Here is a 13978-nt window from a genome sequence, read left to right as displayed (position 1 = left end):
GATATGTCATTTGTGTATATCTTCTCCCATTCTGTTGGTTGCCTTCAGTTTTGCTGAATGTTTCCTTTGCTGTGCAGAAGCTTTTTTTTGATGAGGTCCCAATAATTCATTTTTGCTTTTGTTTCTCTTGCCTCCGGTGACGTGTTGAGTAAGAAGTTGCTGCGGCCAAGATCAAAGAGGTTTTTGCCTGCTTTCTCCTCGAGGGTTTTGATGGCTTCCTGTCTTACATTGAGGTCTTTCATCCATTTTGAGTTTATTTTTATGTATGGTGTAAGAAAGTGGTCCAGGTTCATTTTTCTGCATGTCACTGTGCAGTTTTCCCAGCACCACTTGCTGAAGAGACTGTCTTTAACATTGGATATTCTTTTCCGCTTTGTCAAGGATTGGTTGGCCATACATTTGTGGGTCCATTTCTGGATTCTCTATTCTGTTCCATTGATCTGAGTGTCTGTTTTTGTGCCAGTACCATACTGTCTTGATGATTACAGCTTTGTAATACATCTTGAAGTCTGGGATTGTGATGCATCCAGCTTTGGTTTTCTTTTTCAGGTTTGCTTTGGCTATTTGGGATCTTTTCTGGTTCCATACAAATTTTAGGATTGTTTGTTCTAGCTCTGTGAAGAATGCTGGTGTTATTTTGATAGGGATTTCATTGAATATGTAGATTGCTTTGGGTAGTATTGATATTTTAACAATAATATTTGTTCTTCCAATCCATGAGCATGGAATATTTTTCCTTTTTTTGTGTGTGTGTCTTCTTCAGTTTCTTTCATAAGCTTTCTGTAGTTGTCAGTGTATGGATTTTTACCTGTTTGGTTAGGTTTATTCCTAGGTTATTGTTTTTGGTGCAGTTGTAAATGGGATCAATTGCTTGATTTCTGTTTCTGTTGCTACATTGTTGCTGTATAGAAATGCAGCTGATTTCTGTGCATTGATTTTATATCCTGAGACTTTGCTGAATTCATGGATCAGTTCTAGCAGTTTTTTTGGTGGAATCTTTAGGGTTTTCCATATAGAGTATCATGGTGTCTGCAAAGACTGAAAGTTTGACCCTCTCCTTGCTGATTTGGATGCCATTTTTTCCTTTGTGTTGTCTGACTTATGAGACTAGGGCTTCCAATACTGTGTTGAGTAACAGTGGTGAGAGTGGGCATCCCTGTTGTGTTCCCGGCCTTAGGAGGAAAGCTTCCCCATTGAGGATGATATTAGCAGTTGGTCTTTCATATATGGCTTTTATGATCTTGAGATATGATCCTTCTATCCCTACTTTCTTGAGGGTTTTTTTTTCTTTAATCAAGAAAGGATGCTGTATTTTGTTAAATGCTTTCTCTGACTCTATTGAGAGGTTCATGTGGTTCTTTTTCTTTCTTTTATTGATGTGATGTATCACACTGATTGAGTTGCAGATATTGAACCAACCCTATATCCCAGGTATAAATCCCACTTGGTTGTGGTGAATAATTCTTTTAATGTATTGTTGGATCCAGTTAGTTAGTATCTTGTTGAGGAATTTTGCATCCATGTTCGTTAGGGAAATTGGTCTGTAGTTCTTTTCAGTGGGGTCCTTGTCTGGTTTGGAATCACGGTAATGCTGGCTTCGTAGAATGAGTTTGGAAGTTTTCCTTCCATTTCTATTTTTGGAACAGCTTCAAAAGAATAGATATTAACTCCTCTTTAAATGTTTGGTAGAATTCCCCTAGAAAGCCATCCAGCCCTGGACTCTTGTTTTTTGGGAGATTTTCGATTACTGGTTAGGGGTCTGTTCAAATTTTCTATTTCTTTCAGTTTTGGTAGTTTATATGTTTCTAGGAATTTGTCCATTTCTTCCAGCTTGCCCAACTTATTGGCATATAATTGCTGATAATATTCTCTTATTTTTGTTTGTATTTCCACAGTGTTGGTTGTGATCTCTCCTCTTTCATTCTTGATTTTATTTATTTGGGTCCTTTCCCTTTTGTTTTTGATCAAACTGGCTAGGAGTTTATAAATTTTGTTAATTATTTCAAAGAACCAGCTCCTGGTTTCATTGATCTGTTCTTTTTGTTGTTGTTTTTGTTTTTGTTTTTGTTTTTTTTTTTTTTTTGCTGTTCTTTTTCCAACTCTTTAACGTGAAAGGTTAGGTTGTGTATCTGAGACCTTTCTTCCTTCTTTAGGAAGGCCTGGATTGCTATATACTTCCCTCATATGACCACTTTTGCTGCATTCCAGAGGTTTTGGACTGTGGTGTTACCGTTTTCATTGGCTTCCATGTACTTTTTAATTTCCTCTTTTACTTCTTGGTTAGCCCATTTATTCTTTAGTAGGATGTTCTTTAGTCTCCAAGTATTTATTGTCTTTCCAAATTTTTTCCTGTGGTTGATTTCGAGTTTCATAGTGTCGTGGTCTGAAAATATGCATGGTATGATCTCAATCTTTTTGTACTTCTTGAGGGCTGATTTGTGTCCCAGTATGTGATCGGCTCTGGAGAATGTCCCATGTGTACTCTAGAAGAGTGTGTATTCCGCTTTAGGATGAAATGTTCTGAATATCCATCTGGTCCAGTGTGTCGTTCAAAGCCATTGTTTCCTTGTTGATTTTCTGTTACATGATCTGTCCATTGTTGTAAGTGGGGTGTTGAAGTTCCCTACTATTGTGGTATTACTATCCATGAGTTTCTGTATGTTTGTTATTAATTGATTTATGTATTTGGGTGCTCCACGTTTGGAGCATAAATGTTTACAGTTGTTAAGTCTTCTTGGTGGATAGACCCCTTAATTATGATACATTTCCCTTCTTCATCTCTTATTACAGTCTTTATTTTAAAAAATCTAGTTGTTTGATGTAAGTATGGATACTCTGGCTTTCTTTTGGTGACTATTAGCATGATATGGTTCTCCATCCCCTTATGTTCAATCTGAGGGTGTCTTTAGGTGTAAAATGGGTCTCTTGTAAACAGCATATAGATGGATCTTATTTTCTTATCCATTCTGTTACCCTGTGTCTTTTGATTGGGGCATTTAGTCCATTGACATTTAGAGTGAGTACTTAAAGATACAAATTTATTGCCATAATGTTGCCTGTAGAGTTGGAGTTTCTGGTTGTGTTCTCTGGTCCTTTCTAGTCTTTATTGCTTTTGGACTTTTTTGTTTTTGTTTTTCTGTTTTTTTCATCTTTTCTCAGAGTCCACCTTAAAATTTCAGGGCTGGTTTAGTGGTCATGAAATCCACTAGTTTTTGTTTGTCTGGGAAACTTTTTATCTTTCCTTCTATTTTGAGTGACAACTTTGTTGGATAAGGAATTCTTGGCTGCATATTTTTCTAATTCAGCACATTGAATATATCCTGCCTCTCCTTTCTAGCCTGCCATGTTTCTGTGGATGGGTCTGCTGCAAACCTGATCTGTCTTCCCTCATAGGTTAAGGGCTTTTTTCCCTTGCTGCTTTCATGGTTCTTTCCTTGCCTGAATATTTTGTGAATTTGACTATGATAGTCCTTGCTGATGGTCAGTTTTTGTTGAGTCTAATGGGAGTTTTCTGTGCTTCCTGGATTTTGATGTCTGTGTCATTCCTTGGTTAGGAAAGTTTTCCACTGTGATTTGCTCACATAAACCTTCTACCCCTTTTTCTCTCTCTTCATCTTATGGGACCCCTATGATTTGGATGTTATTCCTTTTTAATGAGTCACTGAGTTTTCTAATTCTTAAATCGTGTGGTTTTGCCTTAGTGTCTCTCTTGTCTTCTGCTTGATCAGTTTGTCCATAACTTTGTCCTCTGTATTGCTGAATTCCTGCTCTGCTTCATCCATCTTTGCCGCTGTGGCACCTATTTGAGATTGTATCTCAATTATGGCATTTTTAAATTTTGACCTGACTGGATTTTACTTCTTTTATTTCTGAAAAAAGGAATTCTATGCTTGTTTCCACCCCAGCTAGTATTTTTATTATCGTGATTCTAAATTCTGGTTCAGATATCATGCTTGTATCTGTGTTAAGTCCCTGGCTGTCATTTCTTCCTGTTCTTTCTTTTGGGGTGAATTCCTTCGTGTTGTCGTTTTGAAGGAAGGAAAATAATTAGTAAAGTAAAAAGCAAAATTAAAATTAAAAAATTGAAAACAACACACAAAAAAATCAAATAAAGGATGCTAGATCCTAGGTGTGTTTTCATCTGGTTGTTTTAAGAACCTTGATAGAATAGAGAAAAAAGGGAAAGAAGAAAAAAAAAGGAAAACATTTGAAAATATAAAAAATGAATACAATAAAATAGAATGAAATGATGAAAATAAAGTAGAATTTAAAAAATTTACAAAAATACAGTAGAAAAATTAAATATTTTTTATAAAACAAAATAAAAATAGATTTATCTTTCTGTATTCAAGAATAAGAAAAGAAAAAGGGAAAATAAATTGAATACATGGACCAGTGAACAGAATGAAATACAATTGAAATTATATCCAGTTTCCGCTAGAAGTCAAACTACGAAGCACTTTAGAGTCCATAAACTAAGCAGGCGGAGAGACTTGTGTTCCTCTAGAGCAGTTAGCCCAGTTGGACAGGGCTTGGTGTAACACCTTGTTTTCCACTAGATGGTGCTGCTTAATTACTGGGGTGGATCATTGTGGCGAGTGTAGGCATGTATGCGCATGTGCAGGAGGGGTGAAAATGGCTTCACCCAGCTACCCAGTCTCTAGCATCAGAACTGTGCTCTTGTCAACCCGCAGTCTAGCACCCCTCCTTTTTCTGTGGCTTCTGTTCACTCCCCTCTTCTACACTGTACGTGACGAACCCATCAGCCTGCCAGGTGGCATGTCCCTTCCGAGTTTTATCTCAAATGGGGCTGTTTCCAAACCCCTCACTTCTGAGGGCCCTGCAGTGTTGACCTGCTCAGACCCTCTGGGGGAGGGTCTTACTGAGCAATGGCTGGGTGCTGGCCCACCCCCAGGAACGTTGGGGCAACTGCGCTGCTGCAGATACCCCAAGACTGCAACTGGGTTTTGGCCCACCCCAGAAAAACCCCAGAAAAAGTTCACGTGATCGTGTAGCAGCAGGGTTTCAGGGATTATGGTAAATCACAACACGTATCTGGCACCAGGTTTCACCCTTAATGTCCTTCTTCCAACACCAGTGAACGTGGCTGTTGTCCAGGGTCTGCTGGGACCTTTGCCTGTGGCGAGGCTGCACAGCCTCTACCCAGTGTCCTCCCAGCAGGGGAACCACCTCTCCCCCTGTGGCCCAAGGACCTCTCAGACCTCATTCTCTCTCCTGGGGATTCGTCCTTCCCACCAGAGCTCTGCCAGATATTGAGCTGCAGGGTTTCAGACTCTGCACTCCCTATAGAGTCAATGTTATTTAAACCCTCTCCTTTCTCCCTTTCTTGTTCAGTCACTTGCAGGTATTTCCACTTTTTCTCTTTCTCCCCAGCTGCTCTCAGGGGAAGTGCTTTTCCTGTACTCTCCTCCCTGTCTCCGTCCTCTTGACACAAACAAAAATAGCTCCTTACCCTCCATGGCTTCTCCCTCCCCCAGTTAACCTCTCTGTACTACATACTTGCTGAGTTCTGTGGTTCACATTGTGCACATTGCTGTGTTAATCTTCAATTCAGTGTTCTAGGTGTACAAGATGTTTTGGTGTCGATCTTAGCTGCATTTCAGGGACAAGAGAGGCAAGAAAAAAACCTTCCATGCTGCTCTGCCATCCTGGCCCCTTGTCCATTTTTAAATTGGATTATTTGTTTTTTGGGTGTTGAGTTTTACAAGTTCTTTATATACCCTCTATTAGATATGTCATTTACAAATATCGTCTCCAATTTTGTAGGTTGCCTTTTAGTTTTGTTGATTGTTTCCTTTTGCTGTGCAGAAGCTTTTTATTTATTTTTTAATATTTTAATGCTTATTTAAAATTTTTTTAAATGTTTATTTTTGAGAGAGACAGAGCATGAGTGGGGGAGGGGCAGAGAGAAAGAGGGAGACACAGAATCCGAAGCAGGCTCCAGACTCTGAGCTGTCAGTATAGAGCCTGAGGCTGGGCTTGAACCCACGAACTATGAAATCATGACCTGAGCCAAAGTCAGATGCTTAACCGACTGAGCCACCGAGGAGCCCCAATGTTTGTTTATTTTTGAGAGACACAGAGACAGAACACAAGTGGGGGAGGGGCAGAGAGAGATGGAGACAGAATCTGAAGCAGACTCTAGGCTCTGAGTTGTCAGAGCCTGATGTGGGCTCGATGTCACAAACTGTGAGGTCATGACTTGAGCCAAAATCCAGAGTCGGACGCTTAACCAACTGAGCCACCCCGGTACCCCTGAATGTTATTATGTTTGTGTTACTACATTTGATGGAGTCATGAGTTCCCTAGGTCTATTCTCATTTTGCATAATTCTTTTTACTCTCTTTTGTGTTCAACTAGATCACTTTCCGTTCTTGTCTTCTAGGTCATTAATTCATTCCTCTGCTTCTTCCAGCCTGCTGTTCATTTCATCAAGTGTGTTTCTCATTTAATTTATTGAGTCCTTTATCTCTGCTATGTTATTCTTTATCTCTGTTGTTTCACTCATGTTCTCCACTCTTTTCCCAAGTCCAGTGATTATCCTTAAAGTCTCCCTCCACCAGGCATGTTACTTATATCCGTTTTGCTTTAGATCTCTGGCAATGGCCTTGTCCTATTCTTTCATTTGGGACTAATTCTTCTATCTTGTCATTGTGTCTAAGTCTCTGTGCCTACTTCTGTGTGCTAGGAAAGGCAACTATCTCCTGTTCTTGAGGGTGATGGCTTTATGAAGAAGAGGTCCTGTAGTGCTCTGAAGTGTCCCCTGTTCCCCAAGGCCTGGCTCTTCCAGGAGCGTCTCCAGTGTGTACTGCGTGTGCCCTGCTCTTGTGCCCCTGCTGCTTTATCCTTCAGGCTGGTCATCTCCAGAGCCTTTCTTTGCCTGTTGTGGACATTGCTTGATCCCTGGCCTGAACGTGGTGAGTTCTAACTAGTTGTGCTCTGGTTGGCTTGTGAAATGTGACGTGTTGTTGCTGCCGCTGGAACAGAGGCCTTGGAAAACTCCTGGATGGGGAGATGAGGTGTCAGAAGGGGTTTGGGCTTGTCTGGGGGAGGGTGCCAGTCACACTGGGACTGAAGTGGGCCTGACTGGGAAGGGCAGTTCTTCTGGTGCGTGGGGGGAAGGGGAGCTTGGTGTAAGCAAGTTAGGTAGTGAGCGTCCGGGCTCTGTGCTTATGCTCAGGGGCAGGGCAGGGCAGGGAAATGGTGCTGACCGGTTCCTTTGTTCCCAGAGGGGGCCTATGTTTGAATGCTGCTTCTCGGGGACACACTCTGAAATGAGCAGCTAACCTCCCACTGTGTGCCCCTGGTGCTCTTCCAATTGCTGTTTCCATGCTGTATGTCCGCAGGCTGTTTGCCCAGCCTTTTCTCCAAGAGCAGTACAATGTGCTCTAAGTTCTCCCAGAGCCAATCACGCTGACCCTAAAATTCTAGGCTGTAAGCCCCGCTGGTTGTAAGAACCTGCAAAATTTGGGTCCTCTCACTTTCCTAGCCAATTGCTATGGTGATTTATTTTCCCTGTGTGCTCCTCTGTGTGGTACTCTGTCTTTTGCCCTTCTCTATGACTCCAGCACTGTTCCTACCACAGTGGCCACAATCTGTTTTTCTCCCAAAGAGTGTCTTTGCACTTCCTGCCTCTTTTGAGGTGGCCTCTTCTCCACTCTTAGTTGTGGAGTTTGTTTTTCCTGTCTTCAGATGGATTTTGGGGGTATTGAGGATGACTTCATAGTTACGTAGTTGTATTTGTGGGATGAGGCAAGCCTAGGGTTCTCTTACTCCTGCTGTCTCCAGCATCTTTAGCTGTTTTTAAGGTACGAGTACGTTCACATTGTTGTGCAACCACACAAAATGACAGGACAGTTTGTGGCCTCAGCTGGAAAACTCCAAAGATAGTGGTTGGAGTTATCTGAAGCCTTATCTAGTCACGCGGCTGGAGGTTGATGCTGGCTGTTGGCAGAGGCCTTAGCTGGGGCTGGTGGCTAGAGCACCTGCCTGTACCTTCTGCATGTGGCCTGGGCTTCCTCACAGCGTGCTGGCTAGGTGCCAGGGCAAGTATTCTGTAACCCCAAGCCAAAGACTTTCCTACACTGGGGACCTCGTTCTTGCCCATGGTGTTTCTCCACCTTCTCCACCATCAGACGGGGAGAGGATCACTGGCAGAAGCCACAGTTCCAGGTCATCTTGTTACCCTCACCCCAAAGACCAGGAAAGCCCCAACTCCAAGAGACCTCTCAGACTCCAGAACACTCCTCCTATGTTTTTTGGTACATTGTTTCCATTATATTCATTTTCAGGACAGTTGTTTGGACCTTGCATTGACTTCTCTCTATAAACAGTTGTATGGGATGCCTAGCTTCTAGGTCCAATCTGTGACTGCTGCATTAACTCCATTTGACACAGGTGTTCTGGTATTACTATGGATATCCAAAATTCTAAGAAAAGGAGCCGAGTAGTACTTTTTCTAGATAAAGAGCTGGCCTGGGCAAAATTGTAAAATAGATAAAGTTTGTCTTTGATGTCCTGTGTACAGATTCTTGTGTCCTCTTGCTTATCCTGAGACACTATCTCATGACACTCTCTAGGCTCACCATCTTCCACAAAAATATTCTGTGTTCAAGATTTATACCACCTCCTTGCTTCAGTGCTCTTATGCCCCCCAGTACAGTAGTATTTGAGGAACAGTGGCTAATTTTAGGATATTTACATAAAACACGGATAGATTTCTATTCCTTATGATATAAGCAAGTGCCTGTGCCACCACTTACATGTTAGGCAGTGTTGGGGGCAGGTATAGAGCTACAGGGCTCATCCTGAGTCAGGAAGGACTGAGAGTGGATCATATTTGTCATGGCTGCTGCTTTTTTTTTTTTTTTTGAGGTCATTGGCCAGATTCCCTGGCTCCTAATATATGGGGAGAAGGAAGGGAAGAGATTGGTTGTATTTAAGATCATACCTAAAGTTAGCTTTGTAAGTTGGAAGCTGCTTGTATACAGTTGACCCTTGAACAACATGGGTTTGAACTGCATGGGTTCACTTACATGTACATTTATTTTGATAAATACAGTACAGTAGTGTAAATGTATTTTTTCTTTCCTAGTATTTAAATTTTATTCTTTAGCTTACCTTATTGTAACAATACAATGTATAATATATATACAAAATCTGTGTTAATCCACTGTTCATGTTATGGGTGAGGCTTCCGGTCAGCACTGGCTACTATTAGTTAAGTTTTTGGGGAATCAACAACTATATGCAGATTTTCTTTTGTGTAGGGGGTCAGTGCCCTAACCCTGACATTGTTCAAGGGTCATCTGTTCTGATGATGCTAGTCATATAACTGTGGGCCCACGTAGTCAGAATCTTGAAAGCAGGTATTTTTGAACCTTCCATGTCTTGAAATAGGTGCATCTCCCTTAGCTTCACCTAAGGAGTTGGAAGCAGGTTGTTAGCCTAGAAAATGGCTTAGTCCTTTGCAAAGACAACTAGTGTAAGATGCTGTATATGTGGATTGCTTAAGTCCTTTGGTTATAAATTCATGAACTGTAAGTCTGGCCTCCATTTTTATTTACATACAGACTGCTTAGCCATAGCCCCTTTTCTTTTTAAAAGTGCATGGTTTCAGGGGCGCCTGGCTGGCTCATTTGGTAGAGCCTCCAACTCTTGCTTTTAGGGTCATGAGTTTGAGCCCCATGTTGGGTATAGAGATTACTGAGAAAAATAAAAGTGCATGGTTACAGGGGAGACTACGAAGCTCCCTGCTCTGTGGGGATTAGCACATTTACCAATCAGCTTAGATTTAGCACATTTGCATATCATATATTACTGGGCAAAACATGGTACCACTTGTATCTTGGCAACACTGGGACTTCCTCTAGGAAATACCAAGGAATCCATGAGCTTAATAGGAGATGGAGAAATGGAAATATTTACAGTAGTTCAGCAGCATTATGCGGCAGAAAAAGATACGTTACAAGCTAATTTCCAAATGATCAAAAGCTTAAAGTATTGGAAAAAATATTAAGGAAAAAAATTGGGACAGACACCAGGTGTGGGAGATGTAGCTGGAACAGAAGTCCAGGGGCAGGAGAATGATGGGGTCCTTTGCTTTTCCAGTGGTGACAGGCACATCTGACTGGACAGAGGGGAAGTTTGGATAGGGGGAAGAAAGACATTTGATAGGTTTTTGTGTGACCTCAAATATTGAAGTGACTTCTTTAAGAGAAATAAAAACAAACCCAAGTATTTATCATGTTACAATAGAGACAGACTAAGTACATGGAACAAGGCCTATATTTATGTCTGTCTACTCCAGGGCTTAAATACAGTTGGTGAGATCTCCTGACTATTGATAGAGAAATTATAGTGCAGGATTTAGAATTTCATAGTCTGACAAACTGAAGTTCTCTCCTTGTATTTTACTGTTGACACTATCTCTTTTCCAAGTGAAAAATTCAACACCTATGTATACAGCACATTGATATATAGCTTCAGTTAGTGTGCAGGCCATGTTATGTCCATGTTATGGACTTCCTAGAGGAAGTCCCAGTGTACAGAATTAAACCTCTACACTATTTAAATCAGCCTAAAGTGTAATGGTTGAGCTTGCCCTCAGTCTAATGTTGGAATGCAGTCTACTGTAGGAAGTAGTTACATGCATGGAGTTTGACTTTAATAATATCAGAAATAGCTCACTGTTTTCTTACATGATGAGGCTATATTATAAGAGTTCTTGGATAAGGTCGTTGTCTTAAGAATGAATATGTAGAAAACAAGGTGGTAGAAAATTTATGATTTCCATTGTCTTTATTAGGACAGTCTCAAAGCAGGGAAACATTCCCCCTTACATGCGATTATGAGAAATTTCAAATACAGAAAGAAGTAGAAAGAATTTTACAGTAAGCACTCATGTCCTCACTATCTAGATTCTGAAGTTAATATTTTATTATGTTTTGTCATATTTAATCTGCCTATCCCTCTATTTTTCTGTCAGTTCATCTTTTTTAGATGCATTTCAAAACAATGTAGACTTTAGTTTACTTTTCCCCAAATACTTCAACTGGCATATCATTAACTAGAATTTGTTTACTGTTTTCCTTTTTATTCCTTATTGAGGGAGAGTAGTTTTAGATACAATGAAATGCACAAATCTTAGGGATACCAATCCTGAGTTCTGATACCCATGTCATCTATTAAAAAGAAAATTATTTGTGACACTTGTTAAAGACCTTAAGGAAGGCTTTATTCTTGTGAAGGGGAGTGGCTAATCACCATAGGTGTAGGGACCACTACTGCAGTGTGGGGTCTTGCAGTGAGGGGGAGACTGGGTTCAACTCTGACACCAACAAGGACAAGTGGGGATTTATAACCAAGGAGCATCGTGGGGGGTCACTGGATGGAAAATTACCAAGAGGAAACATCATGGAGAGGGGGGATTCTTGCTAGATGGACTCAACTGGATTCTTGCTGATGGCAGGCCAGGGTAGGGAATGAGAAAACTGATCAGATACAAATTCAAATTTGGTCAGATACCAAAATCAGGGAGATGTTAGGTAAACTGACTTAGCAGGATTCTTGCTCAAACTGGATTCTATAACAACCAAGAGGAAAACCCAAGGTCAGGCCCTTAGAAAGAGGTCTCAGAGGAGCCTGACTAAAATTTTGGTTAAAGAGAGTGTCAAACACAAACTCCTATCAAGATGCAGAACATTACATTTTCTTCTTGTCCCTTACCAATCAGTCCCAATCCACTGCTCAGGCAGCCCTTGTCCTGATTTTCCTCATTTAGTTTTTCCAATTCTAGATCTTCATATTAATAGAACCATATCGTATGTCCTCTTTTTTTTAATGTTTATTTTTGAGAGAGAGTGCATGAGCGCAAGCGGGCAGGGAGGGAAACACGGAATCTGAAGCAGGCTCCAGGCTCTGAGCTGTCAGCACAGAGCCCGACGTGGGGCTTGAATTCACAAACCATGAGATCATGACCTGAGTAGAAGTCGGATGCTTAACCCACTGAGCCACCTAGGCGCCCCTCTTTAACTTCTAATACTGATAGTTTTGTAATTCTTTTTTTCCCTCTTAATATAGCTTGAGTTTGGCCAAATTTATTGGTCTTTTAAAGGCAACAACTTTAGGGATTTATTAATGTTTTCTATGATTTTCCTTTATTTCATTGATTTCTTCTTTGTTTCCTTCCTTTGACTTATTTTGGGTTTACTTTGTGCTTTTCTGGCTTTTTGTGGTTGAATTGCCACTGATTTTAGGTCTCTCTCTCTCTTTTTTCCTTCAGTATAAGCATTTAAATTTTTAATGTTTTTATTTATTTTTGAGACAGAGAGAGAGACAGCGCACGAGTAGGGGAGGAGCAGAAAGAGAGGGAGACACAGAATCCAAAGCAGGCTCCAGGCTCTGAGCTGTCAGCACAGAGCCTGACGCGGGGCTCAAACTCACGGACTATGAGATCATGGCCTGAGCCAAAGTTGGATGCCCAACCGACTGAGCCACCCAGGCGCCCTTCAATATAAGCATTTAAAGCTGTACGTCTCATATTTTGTTTTCATTATGATTTGGTTTGAAATGTATTCTAATTCCCTTCTTTTTTGACACATGGATTATTTGGATTTTTTTTTAATTTTGAAATGTTTGGTGGTATCTTATTAATTTTATGTGGTCACTGTACATACTTCATGTGATTTCCTTCCTTTTAAATTTATGTAGACCTGTCTTTTAGTCCAGTATGGTGTCTGTTTTTGCTGACTGTTCTGTGTGAACTTGAAAATAATGTGTATCTGCAGTTGTTGCGTGTAATGTTTATGTTAGTTTTCCCATCAATTGCTGAGAGAGGAGAGTTTTCAAGATCTTTACCTGTTGTGAAGGTTGCAAACTTTCTTATCTTTCCCTTTAATATTGTCCATTTTTCCTTTAAGCACTTTGAAGGTCTGCTATTAGCAACGCACGCATCTGTGACTGCTAAATTCTGCTCGTGAACACCGCTTCCTGTCTCATATCCCCTCCTACCAAGTCCAGAAAGGAGTATTTCAGTATTCTCAAAAAACTCAGAGGAAGAATTATTTTTTACCCCAGATTTTTATATATAGCAAACTATCAATTAGGGTAGTTTTTTGTAATTATTTGGAAATTTTCCTTTTCAGTTCCATATCTCTGTGGAAAGCCTGTGGCTTTATTTCTCTGTGAAAATTGTTCTGTTTAGTTTTTCTTTTAGGATCAGTTTGTGTTACTCATTTGAGTTTTCAAATTTAGCAAAGTAGTCTCATTATTTTAATTTCTTCTATCTTATTTGTCACTTATTTCTTATTTTTGGTTTTGATCCTGCTTTCTTTTCCTGATTAGGTTAGAGATATGTATTGATTTTTGCCAAGAACTAAGCCTTTTGACTTACCAGTTCTTTTTCTTCTTCATCCCTCCTTTGGTTGTGGTTTCTCTAGCTTTCTCCTTGGTAAGTTCATCCTCGAGGGGTTCCTAGGAAAATTTATTTTCTCATTTCTTTTACGTTTGTATCTTTATTCTTAAAAGGATGGTTTGGTTAGATAAGAAAATCCTTTGCTCACACTTTTTCTGTATCTTGAAGTTATTGTTCCATTGTCCCCTGGCACAGAATATTGCTCTGGAAAATCTGGGGCCAGGTTCAAAGAGCCCTCATCTTTCAAATGCATAATTAGACTAGCCAGCATAGGTCTTCCTCTTTACTGTTACCATCCAGTTTGCCCTGACACCTAGTGTGCCCTTTCCTGAAATAACAAATGAATTTACAGATTGAAAATGTCTTAAATTTAATCTGGGGGCGCCTGGGTGGTTCAGTTGGTTAGGTGACCGACTTCAGCTCAGGTCATGATCTCGCAGTCCGTGAGTTCGAGCCCCGCGTCGGGCTCTGGGCTGATGGCTCAGAGCCTGGAGCCTGCTTCGGATTCTGTGTCTCCCCCTCTCTCTATCCCTCCCCTGCTCA

At 40.6% G+C, this 13978-nt stretch overlaps 1 protein-coding gene across 1 annotated transcript in view; it reads left to right on the top strand.

Moving 5' to 3' along the window:
- The window catches only part of DNAJC3 (DnaJ heat shock protein family (Hsp40) member C3), a 91038-nt gene that overhangs the window by 64887 nt on the left and 12173 nt on the right, over positions 1 to 13978 (top strand). The gene's annotated exons all lie outside the window — the stretch shown is intronic.

The sequence above is a fragment of the Puma concolor genome, chromosome A1 (genome assembly GCF_028749965.1).
Source record: "Puma concolor isolate L17-30 chromosome A1, mPumCon1.1.hap2, whole genome shotgun sequence".
Classification (NCBI taxonomy): Eukaryota; Metazoa; Chordata; class Mammalia; order Carnivora; family Felidae; genus Puma; species Puma concolor.
The sequence above is the reverse complement of the archived record's forward strand: the minus strand, read 5'-3'. Positions and strand labels throughout refer to the sequence as shown.